Here is an 18,295-nt window from a genome sequence, read left to right as displayed (position 1 = left end):
CTCTGGCTCCAAGAGTCTAAACCTCCCCAAATTGCTCCTGGGTATAACATCACTATTGTAAAACCCAAGATCAGAGCTTGAGACATTTTGCAAACCCTGCACTCCATGGATCAGCTGACACCACCCAGACCTGTAATCTGGCTCCAGCAGTTCTGGCACCCACCAAGGAGTAGAAAACAGCAAGGAGACCTCACTTCAACCCCCTATGATTCCATCTCCAACCTGACCAATCAGCACTCCTCATGTCCCAAAGCCCCACCCTCCAAATTATCTTTAAAAACTCTGATCCCAGAATGCGCAGGGAGACTGATTGAGTAATAATAGTAAAACTCTGGTCTCCTGCACAGCCGGCTCTGCGTTAATTACTCTTTCTCCATTGCAATTCCCCTGTCTTGGTAAATTGGCTCTGTCTAGGCAGCAGGCAAGGTGAACCCACAGGGCAGTTACAGAGGCAAGAGACTTATTCCAGCCCTGGTTTTCAGCGATGTTCTTGGCTGTTCTCCACTACTCTCAGGCACTTTCTGCCCCTCACTCTTCAGGGACAGCCTTCCCAAGCACCTTTCCCTCTTTCTGGGCCCAGAGCCCCCACAGGCCCAAAGTCTGGGTCCTGTGAGCTGCTATGTGTTTCTGATTCATTTTTGGTCTATGAAGTGTTGCTGGTTTTTAAATTTTTGTTTTAAAAATTACCTATTATAGGCCAAGCATGGTGGCTCACACCTGTAATCCCAGCACTTTGGGAGGCTGAGGTGGGCGGATCACCTAAGGTCAGAAGTTTGAGACCAGCCTGACCAACATGGTAAAACCCCCATCTCCACTAAAAATACAAAAATTATCCAGGCGTGGTGGTGCATACCTGTAGTTCCAGGTACTCGGGAGGCTGAGGCAGGAGAATTGCTTGAACCTGGTAAGCAAAGATTGCAGTGAGCCGAGAGCATGCCACTGCACTCTAGCCTGGGTGACAGAGCAAGACCCTGTCTCAAAAAAAATTTTTTTTTTAAATAAAAATTACCTATTGTAGCCATGGGTGGGGAGAATTGTGGGAGGGCCTCTGTATTAGTTTGTTTTCATGCTGCTGATAAAGATATACCCAAGACTGGGAAGAAAAGAGGTTTAATGGAGTTAAAGTTCCACATGGCTGGGGAGGCCTCACAATCATGGTGGAAGGTAAGGAGGAGCAAGTCACATCTTACATGGAGGGCAGCAGGCAAAAGAAGAGAAAGCTTGTGCAGGGGAACTCCACTTTTTAAAATCATCAGATTTCGTGAGACATATTCACTATCACAAGAACGGCCTCAGAAAGACCTGCCCCCATGATTCAGTTACCTCCCACCGGGTCCCTCCCACAGCATGTGAGAATTCAAGATGAGATTTGAGCGGAGACACAGCCAAACCATATCAGCCTCTAAGCTTGAACTTGCAATACCATCTTGCCCAGAGAAAGTAATATTTTCCAATACAGGAAATAAAACAGTTTTAATCTGCTTTAGTTTTTTTATGTAATACCTTATTGTGAAGCTGCCATAAGTTATGTGTGATGTTTTTCCAATAATTAATATTCTTCTACATTGTAAACCAAAAACAAAATTCAAAGTCCCCCAACCAACTGAATGGACCCCTCTTCTCGGTCAAGGGGATTCCAAAGAACCCTGAAAACTACTTCAGACCATGACCAGCAGTGGAGGACTGGGCGCGCCTCCTGGTTCAGACGGTGACCAGCAGCGGAGGACTGGGCGCGCCTCCTGGTTCAGACCGTGACCAGCAGCGGAGGACTGGGCATGCCTCATGATACGCCTCTCCTTTTGGGGTTAGACAAACTCACCAGCATTAACATTAAAATAGAGATCTTGGCCGGGCGAGGTGGCTCACGCCTGTAATCCCAGCACTTGGGGAGGCCAAGGCAGGCAGATCACTTGAGATCAAGAGATCGAGACTAGCTGGCCAACATGGGGAAACCCCATCACTACTAATAATAGAAAAATTAGCCAGGCGTGCACCCATAATTCCAGCCACTTGGGAGTCTGAGGCACAAGAATTACTTGAACCCAGCAGGTGGAGGTTGTAGAGAGCCGACATCGCACCACTGCTCTCCAGCCTGGTGGCAGGGTGAAACTGTGTCTCAAAAATAAAATAGAGGTCTTCAGACTGACAGAACAGACTCTGTAGCAGTAAGATACCAACTCCAACTGACTCTGGCGTAGTATCACATGGCAGATAAAGACGGAAATCAAGATAATTACCCCCAAATTTGTTTATTTTCCATATCTTGAAATGGCCCTGCAAAGCTGTCTTTTGTGGGGCGGAGATTTGTATCTGGATAGAATCTAACATAACTGGATCTTTACCCTTCCAGGACTTCCTAATCCTGAAGAGATGAACTGAGAGTCTAGCACCCTTTAAATGTCTACATAGGAAACCATGTTAGTCCATTTTCACGCTGCTGATAAAGACATACCGGCCGAGCGTGGTGGCTCATGCCTGTAATCCTAGCACTTTGGGAAGCCAAGGCGGTAAGATCACGAGGTCAGGAGATCGATACCATCCTGGCTAACATGGTGAAACCCCATCTCTACTAAAAATAAAAAAAATTTGCCAGGCGTGGTGGCAGACTCCTGTAGTCCCAGCTACTCAGGAGGCTGAGGCAGGAGAATGGTATGAACCCGGAAGGCAGAGCTTGCAGTAAGTTGAGATCGTGCCACTGCACTCCAGCCTGGGCAACAGAGCGAGACTGTCTTAAAAAAAAAAAAAAAAGACATACTAAAGACTGGGTGATTTACAAAAGAAAGAGGTTTCATTGGACTTAAGTTCCACCTGGCTGGGGAAGCCTCACAATCATGGCAGAAGGCAAGAAGGAGCAAGTTGCGTCTTACCCGGATGGCAGCAGGCAAGAACTTGTGCAGGGAACTCCCTTTTTTTTTTTTTTTTTTTTTTTTTTTTTTAAGACGGACTCTTGCTCTGTCACCCAGGCTGGAGTGCAGTGGTGTGATCTCGGCTCACTGGAAGCTCCGCCTCCTGGGTTCACGGCATTCTCCTGCCTCAGCCTCCCGAGTAGCTGGGACTACAGGTACCCGCCACCACGCCTGGCTAATTTTTTGTATTTTTTAGTAGAGACGGGGTTTCACTGTGTTAGCCAGGATGGTCTCGATCTCCTGACCTTGTGATCCACCCGTCTTGGATTCTCAAAGTGCTGGGATTACAGGTGTGAGCCACTGCGCCCAGCCAGGGAACTCCTCTGTTTAAAACCATCAGATCTCATGAGACTTATTCACTATCATGAGAACAGCACGGGAAAGACTTGTCCCCATGATTCAGTTACCTCCCACCGGGTCCCTCCCACAACATGTGGGAATTCAACATAAGATTTGGGTGGGGACACAGCCAAACCATATCAGAAACATCAGAATTTACCATCAGATGTTTCTAACAGTAGCCACCAATGAGACTTCATCTACCAATAAGAACTTGATCTCTACAACCCCTTATCTTAACCCAGACACTCCTTCTTGTCGATTCATTCCAGGTCTTTAGATAATAATTCTTTCAACCAATTGTCAATCAGAAAATCTTTGAATCCACCTATGACCTGTAAGCTCACTCTCCTGCATCTCTCCCCATCCCGCTTTCAGTTGTCCTACCTTTCTGGACCAAACCAATGTATACCTCACATGCATTGATTGATGTCTTATGTTCCCCTAAAATGTATAAAACCATCTTGCAACCCAACCACCTTGGGCACATCTTGGGATCTCTTGAGACTGCCTTGGGCCATGGTCACTCATATTTAGCTCAGAAATAAACCTCTTTAAGTATTTGACAGAGCTTGACTCTTTTTGTCAACAACATCAAAAGAAAGGCAGTCTTTTTTTAAAATGTAAAATATACTTTATAGAAACTTGAATGTAAGGACAATACACATTTCTACATAAGTTTACAGATTTCAAAATGGCCTAAAATTGTTTTTTGGAAGATGTTCAAAATGCCCCTGGCAGCTGATTCAATTTCTGCTCTGCTGTGCCTGCTAAACCAATCATCATACAATGTGACAACTGAAATACATTGCTCTTCCTTGAAAAGAGTTCAGACTGCAAAGTGAAGATGACCTCTGTTTCCCCATATAGGTCTTCTGAGAGCACAACCCAGGACTGGAATTTTGCCAGGAAGATGTGGAATGGTGTGGAAAGACAAGAAGCTGCAGCCTTCAGGCTGCCATGAAAAAGCTGGGGGTGTGTTCTGTGGCCCATCAGGAGGGGGTGTGTAATGAATTGTTAATGAATTTCTCAGATGAGCCAAAGTGGTGAACTTGTCTCGGTACCCAGGGAGACTCAGACTCATCCCCAGCTCTTGGCCTCCATTTTCCCAGCCGCTGTGGTTGGAGTGGGTCCTTGGAATTCATATGTTGGAAATTTGGTCCAGGTGTGGGGGTGTTGGGAGGTGAGTTCTTTAAGGTGTGGTTAGGCCATTAAGAAATTAATTCTGCTCTTTAGGGACTGGGCTAATTCTTGAGGGAGGGAGTGGCTTCCCGCTCTGTCCGGACAGCATTAATTGCCACAAGGTTGGGTTATTATAACATGAGGCTACCTCTCATGTTTTGTCCCACTCCCCCTTCCACTTCCCTTCTGTGTTATGATGCAGGACAAAAGCACCACCAGAAACTGTTGCCGTGCTCTTGGGCTTCCCAGCCTTCAAAACTGAGTCAAGTAAACATCTTTCCTGTATAAATCATAACCCAGTCTCAGGTATTCTTTATAGCAACAGAAAATGGACCAAGACACTGGCCTTGAGACTTGGGTGCAAAATGGTTTAGCTCCATCCATCACCCCATCCCAAGCCAATTTCATGGCCTGTGAGCCTCCAATCCCCATGCACCCCACCTTCTATCTTAAATTATTTAACTTGAATTCATGTACCTAACATATACCCAGGTTTTGGGGATTCAGACATGGACGTCGGTGAGGGCCATTATTCTGTCTACCACAATTAGATCAGCACATCTCTTGGAAAGGAACTGTCTTTATTGGAGGAAATACATTGATGAGGTGCCAGGGTGGGCAACGGTCTGTGAACATTGGTGTTGGCCTAGGCCAGTGAGAACGCTAGGGATGGAGTCTTAAGCCAGCCAGTGATGGCACTATTCAGTCCATACAGTTAAGAGATATCAAGGATGGGTGACCAGGAAGCCAAGGGCAAGCGCCTCAGTAACAATCATGATTCCTGGCCCATTTCCAGACTTGAGCCGGGTTTTGGGCCCAGAATGCATTGTGCAAGGAGAAATTGATTTGGTGGAAAATTACACGGTAAGCCTATTATAAGGGGTAAGAAGAATTCCCAAGAGGTCCAACAAAAACTAAGCGACTGAAAACGTCATTATTTCAGTAAGGACAAGCAGTAGGAAAGGAAATTATCATAGTACACAGAATGAAAGGGTGGTGAGTCCGACGCAGGGCAGCACTTAGACCAGGAAATAGACGTCCTCCTGCTCTGGGCTTTGCGTTTTAGAGGGCCTGCGTTTCACAGACACAGAACCAGGTGTCTGTTCTTTTTGGTTTTGTAAGAACACTCTGGGATTGAGTAAACGATCAAATGTGTTCAGGAGAGGGACGCATGAACCAAACCGGTCCCTGGGCCAGAGAGAATGGGGCTGAGACAGGCACATGTTTGTGGAGAGAGCAGAGAACCACGACCTCCACCCCAGGACACTAGAGGAAGAACAGAGTGGCTACTGCAGATGACCCCAAATGGGTGTCAGGCAGGAGGGCTTCCCAGATCAGGGTGCCTCCTCCCCAAGCTGGGTGGTATGGTCCTGGGAAGGGCTTAGTAATTCCAGGGCTTCTCAGATGCTGGCAACATTTTACTTCCTGTGCTGGTAGTTACACTGGCGTGAAATTTGGTTGAGATGCATGCCCATTACCTGTGTAGTTTCCCACAGGTATGCTATGCGCCAGTGCAGGAGTTTATACACATCCTTAGGAGAAAATGTCAGTGAATTTTACTCTGTTCTTAGGCTAAGAAAGGATTTCTTAAACAAGGTACAAAAACACCATAAAAATAAATATTGGTAAGTTCACTATACTAGAAATACTCCTGTTCATCAGAAAGATACCATAAAGAAAAGTTAGCCAAAAACTGAGAGAAGATATTGGTGACTCTTATATCCAATGAAGATTAGTATCCAGACTGTATAATCCAATAAAGATAGTATGCAGCATTCCTATGATTCAATAGGGAAAATATAGAGATATATTTATAGTAATAGGTAAAAAGATATAAACCAATAGCTCACAGTAGAGGAGAAATAAATGGCCAATAAAAATATAAAAGATGCTTCACTTTACTAGCTGTCAGAGAAATGCAATTTGATCCAAGATTGTATTTCAGATGAGTGAGTCTTACACTCACTCAGCTGGCACCAGCAAAGCAGCTGCCTTGTGTTGCTGAGCTGGTGAAGCCCACGGAACCTGCTGCTGTGAGAGGGTGTTCGTCAGTATCTTGGGAGCATCTGGGGACTCCTGTGCAGGGTTGAATTCTCAAGTGCAACAGCCCCACAATTCCCCCTTTGGACTCCAGGAGAGAAGCAGATGGCGGCGTGCATCAGGACACAGGTGCCAAAATGTGCCCCGCGGGATCATGCATTTAAGCAAAAGCACTGGAAAGGCCAGGACAAGAGAAAGCACAAATACATCACAGTGAAGCCAGACAAGGAAGCATCTTACAGCCTCAAAATGAATGAACAATAGGTGCTCGCAACAATGAGAAAAAGTCTTAGAAACAGCTATTTCCAGAAAAAAAAAAAAAAGTTACGGGAGACCTCATACAGTATGGCACATTTTTACGAGGTTTATAAAGCCAAGAAAAACTAGATGGCATATTGCACGTGTGAATGATAAAATTCTAAAACAAGAAAAAAATCCAGGAACATCCCACAATCCAGGCTGGGGAGGGGGCAGGTAGGGGATGGTGGGGGGTGTGCAGGATGGGTGCTATGGCTGAATGTGTCCTCCACTTTCATGCTGATAAACACAGCCCATCGCCAGATTGGTGAGGGCAGATTGTGATTATTCATAACTGTTGCAATGGGGAAGAGTCCAGCGTGACCTGACTCAGCTTGAATCTGCACAGCGGTGACTGCGGGTTTTAAAGGGACAGTGAGGGGTGGGGGTCCGCTGGGGCTCAGGAGGGCTGGGGAAGTGAAAACTTAGAGTGGTAAGGGGGTGGGTGCACAGGAGACCTGTCTATAATAGGTTTGTTGACTGCGGTTATGGAAGTGAGGCCCCACCCCCGCAGAGGCTGGGGCATAGGGCCCTATTCTCAGGGGTTGCTGGAGCCAACAAGAGATCCTTTGGGCAGCTTAAGTTTTCTCAGGCAGGCATTTGGGGGCCAGGTCACCCTTGGGATGCAGCCTGGAGTTCTTACAAATGATGTTGGTGTTTGTTCAATCCTTCGTGCACCATGTTGAGGCCTGGTGGAGCAGAGGGCCTGGAGGAGCCTGGCTTGTGTGAGGTCAAGGGCAGACTTGATGTTCTAACCCCCGGCTCCTCAGAATGTGACTGTATTTGGAAATAGGGCTCCCTGTCCCCAGGAAGGCCAAGGCGTTGCCGCCATTGTGATTTCCTACAGTCCTGGTGCATCTGGGTGTCCACACTCTGCTGGAATCTGTAAATTATTGGTCCAGCTTATCTGTCCATCTTACAATAAATGACATCTCCATACCCTGCCATGGCCTTGGGGTGGTCGCAGTGCACCTCACCATCCTGGGACTGGCTTGCCATGTGGTTTGTTTGGCCAATGGGGTGTCAGGTGGGAGGGAGCAGAGAGGCCCGACTGGAGAGTGGGATGGAACACAGTGAGGCCCGACTGGTCAAAGGGATGTTGGGGGGATGCCAGCAAGATGGGCTCTGGATGTCCTCCCACAGCTACTGTCTTGCACCTTTGCATGCTCATGGGAGGCACATGGTGACCTGCTTGTCCCAGAAGAATGAGACACCCATAGAATAGATGCGAGCTGCATCTGTGGCCCAGAGCCAAGACTGACCAAGCCCAGCCAAGCCCAGCCAAGCCCAGCCAATCCCAGCCAAGCCCAGCCAATCCCAGCCCACCTGCAGAGTGAGAGGTAAATGCTTGGCGTTCATGCTACTAATTTTGGGGTGGTTTATGTAGAATTATGTTGAGACTAGCCAACTGGAGTCACATCACCCTCCACATAGCCTGATGGGACAATGTCTAAGATGACCCAAGGCCAACTCTCCAGAGGGTCCCCAAACTAGTCCCAGGCCAACATGTGCCTTCTTCCTGTAAACAGAGCCACTTCACTCACCCTCTGGTCTGTAACCTCTTTAAAAATTCCATCTAAGGGCTGAGCACGGTCGCTAACGCCTATAATCCCAGCACTTTGGGAGGCTGAGGCGGGTGGATGGCTTGAGTTCAGGAGTTCGAGACCAGCCTGGCCAACATAATAAAACCCTGTCTCTACTAAAAATACAAAAAATTAGCCGGGTGTGGTGGCAGGCACCTGTAATCCCAGCTACTGCTGAGGCAGGAGAATCACTTGAACCTGGGAGGGGGAGGTTGCAGTGAGCCGAGATCGTGCCATTATACTCCAGCCTGGGAGAGAGTGTGAGATTCCATCTCAAAAAAAAAAAAAAAAATCCATCTAAGGTGCAATAGATGAATTTTATATTATGTAAATTATGCCTCAATAGAGATGACAAAAGGAAGGGGAAAAAAACCCTTGGCCACAAGCCATTGTGAAGACACAATACCACAATTTTTATTCAACTCACAGTAAATTTATACCATCCCCACACTCCCACTTTAGGATAAGTACCCTCAGCCCCTGCATTCCCACAGCTGTCTGCAGTTCATTCCGCTCTCACCCCAGCCCTAGGGAAGCACTGACTCTACATGTTTGCCTGGACAATGGGGTGCACATTTTAGGTAAACGGAGTCAGTATGTCATCTTTTCATCTGGTTTTATGTAGAATAATGATTTTGAGGTCCATCCATGTAGTAGAAGGCATCAGTATTTCATTCCTTTTTATTGCTGAATAATATTCTATTGTATGGATATACTATTTGTTTATCTGTTCACCAGATGATGGACATTTGGACTATCTACAGTTTGGGGCTATGAAATCATGCTGCTATGAATATTCATGCACCTATCTTTAAGGCATATATTTTATTTTTCTTGGCTAGATTCCTGGTAGTGAAATTACTGGGTCATATGGTAAGATTATGCTTAAATTTAAAATAAATGAACTGTTTTCCAGTGTAGCTGTATCATGACTGGGCGTGGTGGCTCACGCCTGTAATCCCAGCACTTTGGGAGGCCGAGGTCGGCGGATCACCTGAAGTCAGGATTTTGAGACCAGCCTGGCCAACATGGTAAAACCCCATCTCTACTAAAAATACAAAAATTAGCTGAGTGTGATGACGAACGCCTGTAATCCCAGCTACTTGGGAAGCTGAGGCAGGAGAATTGCTTTAACCTAGGACACGGAGGTTGCAGTGAGCCAAGATCACGCCACTGCACTCCAGCCTGGGCGACAAGAGAAAAACTCCATCTCAAAACAAAACAAAACAAAAAACAAAGTAGCTGCATCACTTTAACAAAATATGAACTCCAGTTCTGCCACATCCAACCCTTGGTATTGTGTTTTTTATTAAATTATGGCAATCCTAATAAGTGTGTAGTTGTATCTCATGGAGGTTTAAATTTTTACTTTGCTTCTTCAGAGGTAGAAACAGTAGGCAGGAAGAAGAAAAAATAAACTAAAAGCAATTTTAAAAATTTTATTTGCCCAGTGACTCATAATGTTTATCACATTTTACATGTGTATTAGCCATGTAGCCATTTGTATGTCTTATTTGGTGAAATGATTTTTCTTTTCTTTTCTTTTTTTTTTTTTTTTTGAGACAAGGTCTCACTCTGTTGCCCAGGCTAGAGTGCAGTGGCACGATCTCCGCTCACTGCAACCTCCGCCTCCCAGGTTCAGGCAATTCTCCTGCCTCAGCCTCCTAAGTAGCTGGGATTACAGGCGCACACCACCATGCCTGGCTTTCCAAGTCTTTTACCTACCTTTTTATTAGATTGTTTTCTTTCTCTCTCTCTCTGTCTTTTTTTTTTTTTTTTTTTTCTTTGAGACATAGTCTCCCTCTGTCGCCCAGGCTGGAGTGCAGTGGCGCGATCTTGGCTCACTGCAACCTCCACCTCCCGGGTTAAAGTGATTCTCCTGCCTCAGCCTCCCAAGTAGCTGGGACTACAGGCGCCTGCCACCACTCCCGGCTAATTTTTGTATTTTAGGTAGAGACCGGGTTTCACCATATTGGCCAGGCTGGTCTGGAACTCCTGACCTTGTGATCCACCGCCTTGGCCTCCCAACAAAGTGCTGGGATTACAGGCGTGAGCCACTGCGCCCAGCTTTTTTTTTTTTTTTTTTTTTTTTGAGACAGAGTCTCACAGGCTGGAGTGCAGTGGCGCAATCTCGGCTCACTGCAACCTTTGCCTCCTGGGTTCAAGCGATTCTCCTGCCTCAGCCTCCCGAGTAGCTGGGATTACAGGCACACACCACCATGCCCGGCTAATTTTTGTATTTTTGGCAGAGACGGGGTTTTACCATGTTGGCCAGGATGGTCTTGATCTCTTGACCTCTTGATCTGCCTGCCTTGGCCTCATTTTTATTTTTTTAGACAGTGTCTCACTCTGTCATCCAAATTGGAGTGCAGTGGTGGAATCCTGACTCACTGTAGCCTTGACCTCCTGAGCTCAGGCAATCCTCTAACCTCAGCCTCCCAAACTACAGGCACATGCCACCACACCATGCGAATTTTTAAAAATTTTTGTAGAGATATCACTATGTTGCCAGGCTGGTCTTGAATGCCTGAGCTCAAGCGATCTGCCCAGCCAAGAGTCCTATATGTTCTGGGTACAAGTCCTACACCAGAAATATGATTTCCAATCTTTCCCTTTGTCTGTTTTCTTAATTGTGTATTTTTGAGTGCCAAAGTTTTTAATTTTAGTGAAGACCAATGAATGAATTTTATGCCTCGTTCATGCTTTTGGTGTCACATATAATAACTCTTGGCCTAACTAGAGGTCATAGAAATTTTCCCCTGTGTTTTCTTCTAGAAATTTTATAGTGTTAGCTCCTACACTTAGGCCTCTGATTCAGTTTGAGTTATTTATGTAAGGGTCTAGGTTTATCGTTCTCATATAAATATTCAGTTGTCTCAGTACCTTCGGTTTTCTTTGGGAAGGAGTTTTAAATTACAAATTCAGTTTCTCTTATAGATCAATTATATTTTTCAAATAGTTTCTCCATTTTATTTGAGTTACAAATATAATGTACTGGTACAACATTTTCACAACATGCCTTTCTTAATCTTTTAAGTATCTTTTTTTTTTTGAGATGGAGTCTCACTCTGTCACCAGGCTGGAGTGCAGTGGCGTGATCTTGACTCACTGCAACCTCTGCCTCCCAGCCCAGGTTCAAGTGATTCTCCTAATTTTTGTAGTTTTAGAGATGGGGTTTCATCATGTTGGCCAGGATGGTCTCAATCTCTTGACCTCGTGATCCACCAGCCTTTGCCTCCCTGATTACTGGGATTACAGGCGTAAGCCACCGCGCCCGGACTCTTTTAAGTATCTTTAGACTCTATAGTGATAGCCTCTTCTTCATTTCTAATATTCGAATTCCTCTTTCTCCTTATTCTGTAATCCTAGGGCTTTATACATTTTAATGACTTTTTAAAGGATCACTGGTTTGCTTTGCTGATTTTCCTGATCTTTTAGACAGGATCTCACTCTGTTGCCCAAGCTGGAGTGCAGTGGTACGACCATGGTTCACTGTAGCCTCAACTTCCCAGTCTCAAGGGATCCTCCCGCCTCAGCGTCCTGAGTAGCAGGGACTACAGGTGCATGCCACCACGCCTGGCTAACTTTTTTATCCTTATTTTTTGTAGAGATTGGGTCTCACTATGTTGCCTAGGCTGATCTTAGACTTCTGGGCTCAAGCAATCCCCCCATCTCAGCCTCCCAAAGTGCTCAGGTGACAAGCATGAGTCACTGTGCCTGGCCTTATTTTTTTAACTTTTTATAGCTCATCTTTACTCTCATCTCCCATGAACATAACTTCCCATCTTTGCTACGTTGGCTTATAGTAGTGATTTTTAAGGTATGTAATTTATTTTTTTAATTTTTTTTTACAATTTATTTTCTTTTTAATTGGCAAATAAAAATGATATATACTTATGGCATACAACAAGATGTTTCAGAATATGTATACATTGTGGAATGGTTTTTTTGACTTCTTAAGACAGAACTTAGAAAACTGATTTTTAACATCTCTTATTTTTCTCATACAGGCATTTAAAACACCTGCATCTCATACATTTTATTAGTTTGGTTTTTATAATCATTCCCTTTGAATATTTTTTAATTTCCTTGTGATTCATTATTTGATAATGGATTATTGTTTAATTTCCAAATGTTGGACTCTCTTTTATAATTGATGCTTAATTTCATAGTGTTCAGACAACACATTATATATTATTTCAATACTTTGAGATTTATTGAAAATTTTCATTTTGTTTCAGGATATGACTTATCCTGTTTAATATTTCTTGCACACTTGAAAATAATGTGTAATATGCAATTATTGGTTATTGTGTTCTATAGATGTCGATCAGGTCAACTTGCTTAAGAGTGTTGCCCAAACTTCTATATCCTTAGTAATTGTGTATGTGTGTACCTGTTCTATCAATTCCTGAGATGGAAGTGTTAAGCTCTACTACTATGACTGTGCGTTTGTCTATTTTTCTCTCTGGTTGTCGAGTTTTGCTTTATATAGTTTGAAGTCTTCTTATTAGGCGCATACATATTTGGGATTGTCAGGCATTCTTTTTTTGTGCTATCTATTTATTTATTTTACTTTAAGTTCTGGGATACATGTGTAGAATGTGCAGGTTTGTTACACAGCTATACACGTGCCATGCTGGTTTGCTGCTCCTATCAACCCATCATCTAGGTTTTAAGCCCCACATGCATTAGGTATTCGTCCTAATGCTGTCCCTCCCCTTGCCCCCAAACCCCCAGCAAGCCTTTGTGTGTGATGTTCCCCTCCCTGTGTCCATGTGTTCTCATTGTTCAGCTTCCACTTATGAATGAGAACATGCGGTGTTTGGTTTTCTGTTCCTGTGTTAGTTTGCTGAGAATGATGGTTTCCAGCTTCATCCATGTACCTGCAAAGGACATGAACTTATTCCTTTTTTTTTTTTTTTTTTTTTTTTGAGATGGAATTTCGCTCTTTTTGCCCAGGCTGGAATGCAATGGCGCAATCTCGGCTCACCGCAACTTCCGCCTCTTGGGTTCAAATGATTCTCCTGTCTCAGCCTCCCAAGTAGCTGGGATTACAGACATGTGCCACCATGGCTGGCTAATTTTGTATTTTTAGTAGAGATGGGGTTTCTCCATGTTGGTCAGGCTGGTCTTGAACTCCTGAACTCAGGTGATCTGCCCGCCTCGGCCTCCCAAAGTGCTGGGATTACAGGCATGAGCCACTGGGCCTGGCCAAACTCATTCTTTTTTATGGCTGCATGTTAGGTATTCTTAAATAATTGATCCTTTTATCATTTGAAATGTTCCTTTTTATCTCTAATAATATTCTTTGTCTTGAAGTCTACGTTATCTGATAAATATAGCTACATCACCTTTCTTATGATTATTATTTACATGGTATATCTTTTTTCCATCTTTTTACTTTTAAATTCTTTTTTAGTGTTTAGGTTATAATTCATCTTTATATTTAAGATGCAGCTTTTAGAATCAGCATATATATATTAGGGTCTTGCATTTGTATCCAGTCTGATGGTCTCTATCTTCTGATTGAAATGCGTAGTCCATTTACATTTACTGTAACGATTAACTCTACCACTCTGCTCTTTATTTTCCTTGTGTCCTATGTGTTGTTTTCATCTTCTCCTGGCGATTTTAGTTTACGTTGTATCTCTTCTGTTGGCTTGTTAGCTGGGCCACTTTTTAAAGGCATTGCTGTGGATCATGATAGCCACCCTCAGTCTGTCACAGTCAAACCTGAGCTGTAAAACACCACTTCAGGGAATGTCAGAAAAGCTCGGCAGTGTCATCATCTCTTTGCCCTTTGTAAGTTGTGCAGTTTTACGTCTGCACATGCTATCAGGCAGAGTGTTATTAGTTCTGCTATGAATGATGAATTGTCTTTCAACATGAAATTGATTTGCCCCTCCTTTATGTAGATGCAAAAGGGCAGAGGGGCAGAGAAGGGCAGAGCCCAGGTAAGGTGGTGCATCGCGGTGCTGGCCGAGGGCTGATGGCTGGCTGAGGTCTGACACAGGCTGCTGCTCCATGGGTGCCCTGCTTGGCCAGGTAGGATGCCTTCACATGGGCAGGAGAGAGACTCTGCCTGCGAACTCTTGTGGGAAAGAGGAAGGAGAGATGGCTTATCCTCCCAGCAGTTGTTTTCCATTGGCCAAAGTTCACTGCATGGGTCTTAAGCAACCCCCACTTCAGCAGCCTTTCAGGAAGCCAGAGCTAGCATCTTCCACGAAGCTCATGAGGCCTCTTGACCTGGTCCTTGTCATCTCCTTAGCCTTCGTCTCTTGCCACTCCCTGCCTCAATCTCTCCAGCTTAACCAGCCTGGCCTTTCATTCATTCCTTTCTTCTAAAGCATCACATTCTTGCTCACCTCTTGGACTCTACCCATGTTCTGCCTGGAGGGCTGCTCTCCTGCTCCCCTTTGGCTGACGTCTGCCCATCTCTCAGGTGTCAGCTCTGCTGTGGGCTGCCTCGAGGGGGTGTCCCTCATGCTCCATCAGGACTGGCGTCCACTCCTGCTCTCACAGCCCGCGGTGCATCCCCTCTTTGCCTGCTATCCACTGGGTGCCCATCTCCCTCACTGAGAGGGGTGCACGCTCCACCTGGCCATTCACTATGTCGGCAGTGTCTGCTGCAGTGCCTAGCATGGAGCAGGTGCTTGGCAAATGTCTGTCGTGTGGCCCGTGTGGCAGGGTCCTTTTTAGCCTTAGAGGCTGCCTCTGTGTGGATGGTAAACAGCCACGGCGTTTAATGTTGCTCATCTCAAGGCCAGTGCTTGTTAGCTGCTGTAAGGGTAGAGTGTGTGACTTAACCGTCACTCGGCATGACCTTAGGTCCTGTTTATAATTCGGTATCTTATTGCCACAAAGAGCCATTCTGTTTGTCTTATGGTCTCGAGCTTAACATTAATGCTGGTTGGTTGTTGTGTCTAAACAGTAAAAGGGAGGGGGTATCAGGAGACCTGTCTGACCTCCCATCCCACCATCATAGCCAGGAACTCAGGTTTTTTATTTTTTTTTAATTTTTTTTTTGAGACAGAGTCTCGCTCTGTCGCCCAGGCTGGAGTGCAGTGGCGTGATCTCGGCTCACGGCAATCTCCACCTCACAGGTTCGAGTGATTCTCGTGCCTCAGCTTCCTGAGTAGCTGGGATTACAGGCGTGTGCCACCACGCCTGGCTAAGTTTTGTATTTTTAGTAGAGGTGGAGTTTTGCCATGTTGGCCAGGCTGGTCTCGAACTCCTGACCTCAAGTGAGCCGCTCACCTTGGCCTCCCAAAATGTTGGGACTACACGGGTGAGCCACTGCATCTGGCCTGGAACTCAGTTTTAAGGTTTTTCTGGAGTTTCCTTGGCCAAGAGTGGGTCTGTCCCATCAGTTGGGGGCTTATGGTTTTAATTTTAGTTTACATAGTGCAGCATTGAGCCACCAAGAATTCTTGCCAGGCCTTGAAACCTCATGGAACTTGCCCTGCTGGATTTGAACTTACTTGGGACTGATGACTCTATTTATTCCTTCTTATTTCTCCCTTTTGAAATGGGAATGTATATCTAATGCCTATCTCATCACTGTACCTTGGAAGCATATTTTCCAGTTTCACAGTTACACAGATAAAGGGGAATTTTGCCCAGAATGGATTGAACCGAGGTCTCACCCATGCCTGATTTAGACAGTGAGTCTTGGACATCATTTCTGATTGTCTAAATCAGGCATGATTTAGACAACGAGTCTTGGAGACTTTCGAGCTGAAAATATTTAGATGAGAGGCTGGGTGCAGTGGCTCACACCTGTAATCCCAGCACCGTAGGAGGCTGAGTGGGGTGGATTGCTTGAGCCCAAGAGTTTGAGATTAGCCTAGGCCACAACGTGAAATCCTTGTCTCTACCAAAAGCACAAAAAAGTGAGCCCGGGGTGGGGTCATGGATCTATAGTCCCAGCTACTCAGGAGCCTGAGATGGGAGGATCGCTTGAGCCTGGGAGGTTGAGACTGCAGTGAGCCATGATAGCACCACTGCACTCCAGTCTGGGCAACACAGTGAGACTCTGTCTCAAAAAAATTCTTGAGCTGGGATTTTGGACTTAGAGTTGCTGCTGTAATGGTTGGGACTTTGGGGCTGTAGGGTGTGGTGAATCCATGCTGCCCATGGATGTGGTGGGTTAAATGGTGGCCCTTTGCCACCAAAGGACATGTCCGCGCCGGCCCTGTGAATGTGACCTTATTTGGAAAGAGGATCTTTGCAGATGTAACTAAGTTAAGGATCTCAAGATGATATCATCCTGGAGTAGGGTGGGCCCTAAGTCCAATGACAAGTGCCCTTATAGAAGAAGAAAAGGGCGGAGCAGACAGATGAAAAGGCAACGTGATGATGGTGGCGGCAGGGGCTGGGGTGGTGGGTCCTTAAGCAGAGCTGAGCAGTGAACTCATGCTCGGCCCCGGCGCACTGCAGTGGGGGGCGAGGGCTCCTTCCTAGCGGCTGCAGCCCGTCCTGCATGTTCTCCGTCACTGTGCTCCTTCCTGAGTCACCAGGTGCCCACATGACCTTTAGAATCAATACTGTCACCATAGCAACCAAGTGTCCCCACACGTGGGCTCCAAGGCCCTGGCCTTCCAAGAATCCTCAATCCCAGGCCCTGCCAGGGCTGAATCTGAGGGCGCCACGGCCGTCTGTCTCCCATTTCCCGGGAGGGAGGCTGTCCGTGGATTCTCCGCATAGGTGGACACCAGCATCAGAGTCCTGTGGGAGCCCATTTCCTGTTTTGGGGGTCAGTTCTGAGATGTGTTTTCCAGCAGGAAACAGCACACATGAATTGTGTGATCTGAGGAGATTTAATAAAAGGACTCTTAACAAAGGCGTGGGCAGAGCACATGTGTTAATTTCAGAATGATGACAGAAGATGAAGCACACATCTCGGTGTGACTGAGCTGTGTGCCAATTATGTGGCAATGGAGGACCCATGTCCAAGGCATGTCCCTCAGGAGGCGTGGCTTTATGGACGAATTATGGACAAATGCACATGAAGCCTGGTGTCAGGGACTGCACCTTGTCCCCCAAACCACCCCCAGCCCTTCAGCACATGCTGCGGCCACACACTTGCTGTCCTGCAGCATGGACCCTCCTGTCCTCCCGCACGAGCCCGTTTCAACCTTAGGGCCAGCTCCTGCTGCTGGAACCCGGACACCTGGCCTCCTTTGAGCTACTTGTTCATGCTCTGGCCTCAGCATCAAGGCCACCTGCTCAGAGATTCATGCCGGACTACCCAAGCTAAAGTGGTCCCATGATCATGCACGTGCTGCCCAGCCATGTGCCTTCCTGTGTGCTCCTGCGTGCTAGACGTCAGTGCACTGAATGCATTTATCTGTCACATTGTCACTTGGTCTCCTGTCATTGGAAGGGGCAGACACTGTCGCTGCCCTAATGAAGTTGACGTTCCCGGGCAGCATGGCCACACAGGGGAACTCACGAATTCTCTGCTGGCCTCACTGCCCCTTCCCATCCACAGCTGGCTCTGTCCCAGCCTCAGTCCCTCCCAGCATCCCCCTAGAACTTCAGAGCTACCTCCCATGAGGCACCAGGGGTTCGCATCCTCTTGGGGACAGCAGCTCCTGACCCCTCCTGTCTCATGCCTACACTGTGCATCTCTTAACACTCAGTCTTGTGCTTGCCTGGACCCTGAGCCATGGCTGGACAGTACAAGAGTTGCACCTGGACAGTACAAGAGTTGTGCCCTGAGCCCACAGGCCCCTGCAGGGCTGATCTGCACTGGCCAAATCTTAGGACCCAGCATTCTTTTGGGAGCTGCTGTTTCCCTACAGATCCTTCCTGTTTCCTGACTGAGGGGCAGGTGCCTGGCTTGGTGTTTGAGGCTCACAGCAAGCGTGAGGTTGGAGGGTCTCCTACTTAAGTGTGCAGATGTCCCCATGAACCCCTCTGCTCCCCTGCACTCTTGTCTTC

Source organism: Pongo pygmaeus, chromosome 8 (genome assembly GCF_028885625.2).
Source record: "Pongo pygmaeus isolate AG05252 chromosome 8, NHGRI_mPonPyg2-v2.0_pri, whole genome shotgun sequence".
Lineage (NCBI taxonomy): Eukaryota > Metazoa > Chordata > Mammalia > Primates > Hominidae > Pongo > Pongo pygmaeus.
The sequence above is the reverse complement of the archived record's forward strand: the minus strand, read 5'-3'. Positions refer to the sequence as shown.